At 38.3% G+C, this 7,652-nt stretch overlaps 1 pseudogene; it reads right to left on the bottom strand.

Moving 5' to 3' along the window:
- Window positions 1–578: 578 nt before the first annotated feature.
- LOC143850370 (receptor-like protein 49) lies at window positions 579–4,572 on the bottom strand (annotated as a pseudogene).
- Window positions 4,573–7,652: the final 3,080 nt, after the last annotated feature.

Here is a 7,652-nt window from a genome sequence, read left to right as displayed (position 1 = left end):
ACGAAATACAAATTGCACCTGGTGTTGCAGGATTTCCAGCGAGTGGTGGCATGCCGGATGGACAGGCCGGACCACAGTGAAGATGTTGTCTGGTTCTTCTTTCAATATGGAAAGAAAAACAAGAGAATAAGGTTGGAGCAATTCTAGAGGCCAAAAGAAGAGGAATTGATAATGAATTTGAGGTTTCTACTGGATCTAGAGAAGGTGGTAGACGAATGAAAAGCAAGAAGGAAAAATAGAGATTGGGACAGGGCAGAGGGTGCCCACCAGACAGAGAATGAAGCTACTTCTTGTTGTAACCAAGGCTAGGTCCGAACTGCTCTGATACCATGATAAAACTAGGAATTTTCACTAAATCTTGAATTCTTGAATTGATTACAATAAGCTCTAATGAGTGTTTATAAAGAACACTCAAAGGGACAAACATAGCGAAAGTGATTATAATAGAAATCATAATCGCTAAATCTTGCTTAATTGCTAAATCTACCTTAATTGCTAATCGACCCAAATTGCCTAATCTACCACACACCAATCCAACGGTCACATCTCGAACCAATGGACAGATTCTTAGATCTGAATTAGGTGGTGAAGGAGGAAGAGGACGAATCCTCAAGTGATTTTAGTGCTCTCTGACAAGTGAGGAATGTATCTACGGTTTTATGGGACTGGTTTGGGTGCCGAATTTGTTTGTCTTTGCTATGGAAAGAAGTGGTGTTGCTGCCAGCCATAAACTGTGATTCAGAGAGCATACTTGAGCCTTGCCTAATCACCTGCGAGAGGCTTCCACTTTTACTCTGCCTCTTCATGACAATTAATCTATCTATGATATCCTTTTCATTATCTGAGACCTCGTTTTTCTTGCAGCATCGGTCAAGTAGAAACCTTCTCATGTTCAGGAGCAACTTTGTCCAATAACCAATCCTAAGAATCAACGACACTCTCAAGCCATTAATTTTGCCTCCTTGTGTCTCCTAGAGATGATAGATCAAATAAGGATCTCAATTCAACGAGTATTCAAGATCGAATTACTTTGTAGCTTATCCCATTCTCCAAATACCATTACATCAATGTGGCGGATCCTCGTATACCAGATCCAATATTTCCGAAGCCCAGATCAACCAATGAGATAACATTATCATCCTCATAAAATATTCCCGAACTAGAAAAACAATGACATTTGTTTCCAATGGAGTTTCTCACATTGGATTTTGTCTTTCAAGTGCATGGTTGTACGTTTGGTTTAACTAAACCACTTATTGATGTAGAAAATTTCTAGGAGTTTAATTTTTGTTTCCTGAAACCAAAGCCCCAAGGCTAAAAAGCATGTAAAATCTCTTCACATCCGTTAGACATACACAGAAAAGAGAAAACATCAACATAAGAATACATGTTTCTATTACTCAAAATTGTTTCAGAGTGAATACACATTCTAGCAATTTCAAGATCTCAGAAGGCAACCAGTGACAACCCATGGAGTAGTGTGGGAGACCTGCAAAACGAGATGACAAAGGTATGTCAAGTATACTATGTATTTTCTCTTCTTTATAGACATGACAACCCATGGAATGGGTGGTTCTCAGTTGTTAATCTGATTCTCTTACTGTGTTTGCTAGATCAAATCCAATGGTCATTATACCGAGGGAAGAAGCCAAGGCATCCAAAATGCTGTCTAAAAATTTAGAAAACATTTTCATCCTAAAAAATTAACTCATAAAGTGCAAAAAACTATAGGATTTGTTTCCACTAAAGGAGTTTCTCACTTTGAATTTTATCTTTTAACTGCATGTTTGTAAGATTTGATCTGTTAAACCACTTATTGATGTGGCAAATCTCTAGCAGTTTAACTGTAGTTTCTTGAACCCAAAACCCAAAGGCTCAAAAGATGATCCAAGCTCTTCAAATTTTGCGCATTAACTGATTTTCTAAGAGAGAGAAAAGTCCATTCTGTTTAATTTTATCAAATGCACAAATATTTTCTGCAGACACAAAAATAAAGAAATCATAAAAAAGCAAGAACTAAAAGATTAAACCCTCCAGCATTCAAAAAATTAAAATAAAGCATGAAACCTCCATATAGAATTAGCCCATCTTGTGGCATCTAACACTGCAAAAGAAAACATGTTTATAGTAGTTAGAATTGTTCCTGTGTGGAAACAAATTTTCACAATTTCAAGATATATGAAGGCCAGAAATGAGAATGAGAATTCCAACTGAAAAATCTATCTGTTAAATTTATGTAGATGAGCATCTTCACATACATATCTTCCCAATGCCAGACACTCAGTCTATGATTACATCTAGGTAGTAGAATAAGGCATCACAACATGGCTTACTGACGAAAAGGACGATAAAAAGGCCCAATATCCCAAATGAGAACCCAAAACCAAAGCTAGTCTCAAGCCAAACAAGCTTTACTACTTCACCTTCATGAGCAGGATTGACAGGTGGTGTTTCTTTTGTGCACATCATTGGAAGTGGATATCCGCAAAGGAGCGGATTACCACTATATATGGACGGGTCATCAAGGGTCTGGAACTGGTTTCCCAAAGGAATCTTACCAGAAAGATTGTTATTGGAGAGATTCAATGCATTCAAGAAATTCAAGTCTGTAATGCTCACAGGGATTTCACCATAAAGATGATTATTTGAAACATCCAATGATTCCAAATTTCTAAAATTACCAATTTCATTTGGTATATTTCCCGATAAATGGTTCATAGAGAGGTTCAACGCTAATAATCCCATGAGCTTTGTCAATGATTCTGGTATCTCCCCCGTTAAACTATTGCTCGAAATATCGATGACTGTTACAAGTGAAAGCGTGCTACCATAAACAAGGGTTCTCCCTTTCATTACAATAGAGAAACTCTCTGCATAGAAGGTTACTGAACCATATATAACTAATCTATCCCGAAGACTGCGATTTATTTTCTGACTATTTGCCATGGCTGTGAAGTTGTTAAAGCTTTGAGGAATGGATCCTGATAATTTGTTATTCGCGATGTCTAAGACTTGAAGAGAAGATAAATATGAAAGCTGTGGAGGCAGAGTTCCCTTGAATATATTTGATCGAAGGCGCAGAATCATAAGACCTACCCACGTCGGAATATTTCCGGACAATTTGTTCTCGCCAAGGTCAAGCAACATCAAACTAGCACAATTTTTAAGAGGAGGAAATTCTCCAGATAAGCTGTTGTTACCCAGGTGCATTGACATGAGACTGATTAAACGTCCAATAGATTTTGCAATCTCTCCAGATAAATAATTGCTTTCCAAATTAAGGGCCTGCATACTCGAACAATTACCCAACCTTTCGGGGATGCTACCTACCAGTAGATTTCTTGCAAGGTCAAGAATTGTCAAATTCTATAATTTACCAATAGAGGCCGGAATGCTACCATTGAAAAGGTTGACTGAAAGAGACAAAACTTGTAGTGAGGGCATCTTTTCCCCTATGTGAAGAGGAATTGGACCGAAAAAATGATTGTTGAAGAGATCTAGTAAAGAAAAACTATTCAAGGATGTTAAAGGAAATAGGCCATCCAGGCTGTTGGAGCTCAAACAAACTTTTGCTCTATCAGGGAATTCCAATGATGTAGGGACTTGCCCATGAATTTTGTTATATGGGAGCTTTAACTGATAAAGATGTGGTGTTATTTTTCCAAACCAGTCAGGTATAGTATCAATGATGCTTGTATTACTAAGGTCTAGGTACCTGAGAACCTTCTGAGTTCTAAGCCATGACGGAAAAAGAGGACCCACATTACTGTAATAGGGAAATGATACCTGGGCCAAGTGTTTCAATAAACATGCGCTCTACTTGTTTGTCGTGTAGTATTTAAAGGGTTTAAAGAGTTTTTTGAAAACCATAATATCCTCCAAAATCCCTTTAAATACTACACGACAAAGAAGTGGAGCGCTTGTTTATCGAAACACCTTGGCGCAGATATCATCTCCCTATAAATAATAAACTCAGGATCAATAACAAATACACTTGAGGCTAGCCCGTTTACCTTATCTCAATTCTATTTCCATTTTCCTCTGATATCCTTCAAATCCTAAGATTGATTTCCTTTTCTAATGCTTTTCCTTGTAGTATATATACGGATTGGAGGAGAGGTCTGTTAATGAGTTTAAGGGCAGGCTTTTGTGGTCATTGACTTCGCCTTTTCTTTTTCAAAGATGGAAAGTTTTGGAAAAAAACGTGGCCATGTTAAAAGAGGTTTTTTTGCGTGGTTACAACTTAGAAGTTGATTTGACGACAAAGTGACTTGTTAATCAAGTTTCCAATTTCTACAAAAGGCTTGATTTAATTGATTTCCTCTATTCTTTTAGAGACTTTAGTCTGTAAAGTCACTGTGTTTCTTTACCCGTTGCTTTTTAAAAGAGTGTGTATTAGAGTCCTACTATGATACATACTATTAGGATGAATAAAATTCAAAATATGTGGTATTTGTAAAGTTGTTCTAGTAATAATTTAAAACAAACGCACATTAAAGAGATATAGAAGTGACTCAAAGAATCTTGAAGTATTGGAATCTGAGACGTGTCCGATGCGGATTCTTTGCCCATGTAGAAGAATCCATGTAAAATGGGTCAGAAGTACCGCCCTTGATATTTGATTCAACAGCAGCCTCTTAAAAAGTGGGTTGCTGTTGGATCATGCATCAAGGGCGGTACCGCCAGCACGAGACTTCACGCTCGGGCACTGTATAAAATCTCGTCCTAGAGATTGAAGTCTTTGTACTCCTTACATTGATCTCTAATACTACCCCAACCATCTCATTAAACATTGTAGCATGAAGATGAGTTTTGGTGAGGATATGTTGGTGGAGATTTTGCACGTTTACCTATGAAGTCTTTGTTAGAGTTATTGCCCTAAAAACCAGTGTAAATTGATTGAATATCAATAAAGTTTTTATTTCATGACAATATTGGGTATTATTATTATTATTTAAATATGTCTGACGTGCTTGTGATATTGACACATATTTGTCCTTAGGTAGCAAAGTAGGAATTCCATGCTTAGAGATTCACAGCTCTCAGGAAGCGAGCAGATATAGAATTCCTGCTCTTTATAAACCTTAAAAGGTTCATAGTTGGGGACAAGATTGGACATCTTCTCCTGTATACAACTAACACCAATATTGCCTACATGCACGTGTCATGGAGTGACTTGTCTCAGTCACTTGGGTAGTTGATCCTAAGCTAGAAGAGTGGGTGCGATGATGGGATTGTGCACTGACCAGGATCACATTAGATTAGCTTGTGGACAGGAGATAGTAAGGCTATTCTACCAGGCAGAACCCTTTGCAAGTCCTTTTGACCTGAGGGATCATAGGCTAGTAGGAGTCACCAACCAGGTTTAAATCTGAAGGTTGAATTTATATGATTGATTGCTTCAGACTAGGAATCCCCACTAGAAAGTAAGTCCCAGTCTTATAATCAAGGAAGTATATAGACGGATTTTCCAAGAAAAGATCAAAAGGTAGACCACGACCATGAGAGTGGTAAATAAGAGCCACTGGTCGGGTCTAGATCTCGGAGATGGACTGATAGAATTGATTAGATTAGATAAGGAAGCCTCACTAATGAATAGGCCCTAATCTAATAATTAATATATATATATATATATATACATATATATACATAAATATCCTAACCAGGGGCACCGGCTCTAAATATAATCCAGCAGAGTCAAGACGCTTGACTCAAGACAGACATGTGAATGTACTAGGACAATGTTGTAGCCACATAAGGTGAGCTACCCTAGTCTATAGATAGGACAAGGCTCCTAGTTCTAGGTTCCACATGTGTAAGCAACACATATGTTTGTCTCTATATGAATGCAATATATATACATAAACACATGCAACTCCTAATTGGGTCTTCACTAAGTAAGCAAATATATTTATATACATAATATGTAAAATGAAAGTAGGGCTCCGGACTCAATATATCGAGCACTATGCGTATGATCCATACTTTAGATGTATAACACAAGTACGCCTAGTGTTATACATAGTATGCTTCATTGCTCATCGGCTGCTGTAGACACAAGTACGCCTAGTGTCTACGGAGGGCAACACCGGCCCATAGCTTGGAAATAAATATAACAGCACAATCAGGGTAATGACATCCCATCTGGCACGTACTGTATCTATTCCATGGAGCCAATAATAATAAAAACAATAAAAATAAATTAAAACATGATGATGTATGCTATGCAGTGTGTGAATCCCTTGTTCGAAGCACCTATTTGGTGGCCATAGATTTCTAAGCGATTAAAGTTCCCATTTATAATGATTTTGGCCCAAATTTCTTCAAAATTAGTAAAAATGGCATTTTAACAGAGTTAGGCAATGTTCCAAAAAATCCCCAGCAGAGTCGCCAACCTATGGACCCCGATCCGAGAGAGGCGGGGGACGAGCCCCCGAAAGTCTCTAGATCATCCATGTGAAGGAGAGCTCTATCAAGGAACTCTAAAAAAAAGTGCCCCTCACATAATGAGTGGCGATGTAAAGTGAGATACCTTTCGATTCGAGGACTAACCCAGATTCGAGACCTACCTTAAACAAAGAAGAGTCGACATTCAGGGAAGTCGGCCCTGGATCCCATATTATGCTCTGTTGCAATGGATAACCAGAGATACAAAAGGTTCGTGCCTGGTTACAAATTTGGAAGGTCCGAAGAGCACCTCATCTACCCAAGTGCAACCACCTGGTCTCTTATGCCATTTATTTATTAATTTTCAAGAGTTTTGGACGAAAATCATGTGAAATGGGAACATATATCTCCGAGAAGAGGTCTATCTAATCATGCATGTCTCGGAGATGAATAATAAGCATACACAAAAGAAATGAAAGAAATGTCACATAAGAATAGCTAGGTTATGAGTGTCATGCCTAATTGGTGTCTAAGTTCTGATGGGCAAACACATGCATGCTACAGCTAAAGGTATAAGGTCTGTACATGAAAGTAAGAAAACACAACAAAATACACATCACAACTTGACTCCACACACGACTCGACACGACAAACCCTAGACTCTAATGTGATACTTGACTCGGACCAAGATGGCCATCCATCCCGACTGCTCTACGTATCCCGGCCTCGGGAAGAATCAGAGTCGACGTAGCTCAATGACCTATTCTAAACTACGATGCCTAACCATCTAAGACCGCTATCCTAGACTCGATCAACTAGACCCGACTAGTTTTTAAAGCTTTTTGTACAATTGCTTAAATTCAAGTAAATTGTGAATTTTCAGGACTCCCTATATGCCCTAACTAGATGCAAGCTAACCTAGTCTGATGCAGGTGGGCCGTACATCCTATGTATAACTAGGCTGTGTGTCCTAAGAAAAATAATGGCTTAACTAAGTGCATCCTAGTCTAGCCATCGGCTCGACTAAGTGTCTAACTGACCACAACTCGAGGCCTCCTAACTCTAGGGACACTCACACACAAAACACACAAAGCACCAATATATACAGGATAGATTCCTAACTCTGAGACACCCTAAACATTTAGGACAGACTCCTAACTCTAGGGGAAGATCTTTTTGAAAAAGGGGTAAAAGATTTGTTAGAAGACTTTTTATGTTTTTGGAAGGTTTGAAATGTTTATTTGAAAAGTTTGACTCGACTTGGG

Source organism: Tasmannia lanceolata, unplaced genomic scaffold, assembly GCF_043159265.1.
Source record: "Tasmannia lanceolata isolate RefF3 unplaced genomic scaffold, GAP_Taslan_0.1 ptg000018l, whole genome shotgun sequence".
NCBI classification, from domain to species: domain Eukaryota; kingdom Viridiplantae; phylum Streptophyta; class Magnoliopsida; order Canellales; family Winteraceae; genus Tasmannia; species Tasmannia lanceolata.
The sequence above is the reverse complement of the archived record's forward strand: the minus strand, read 5'-3'. Positions and strand labels throughout refer to the sequence as shown.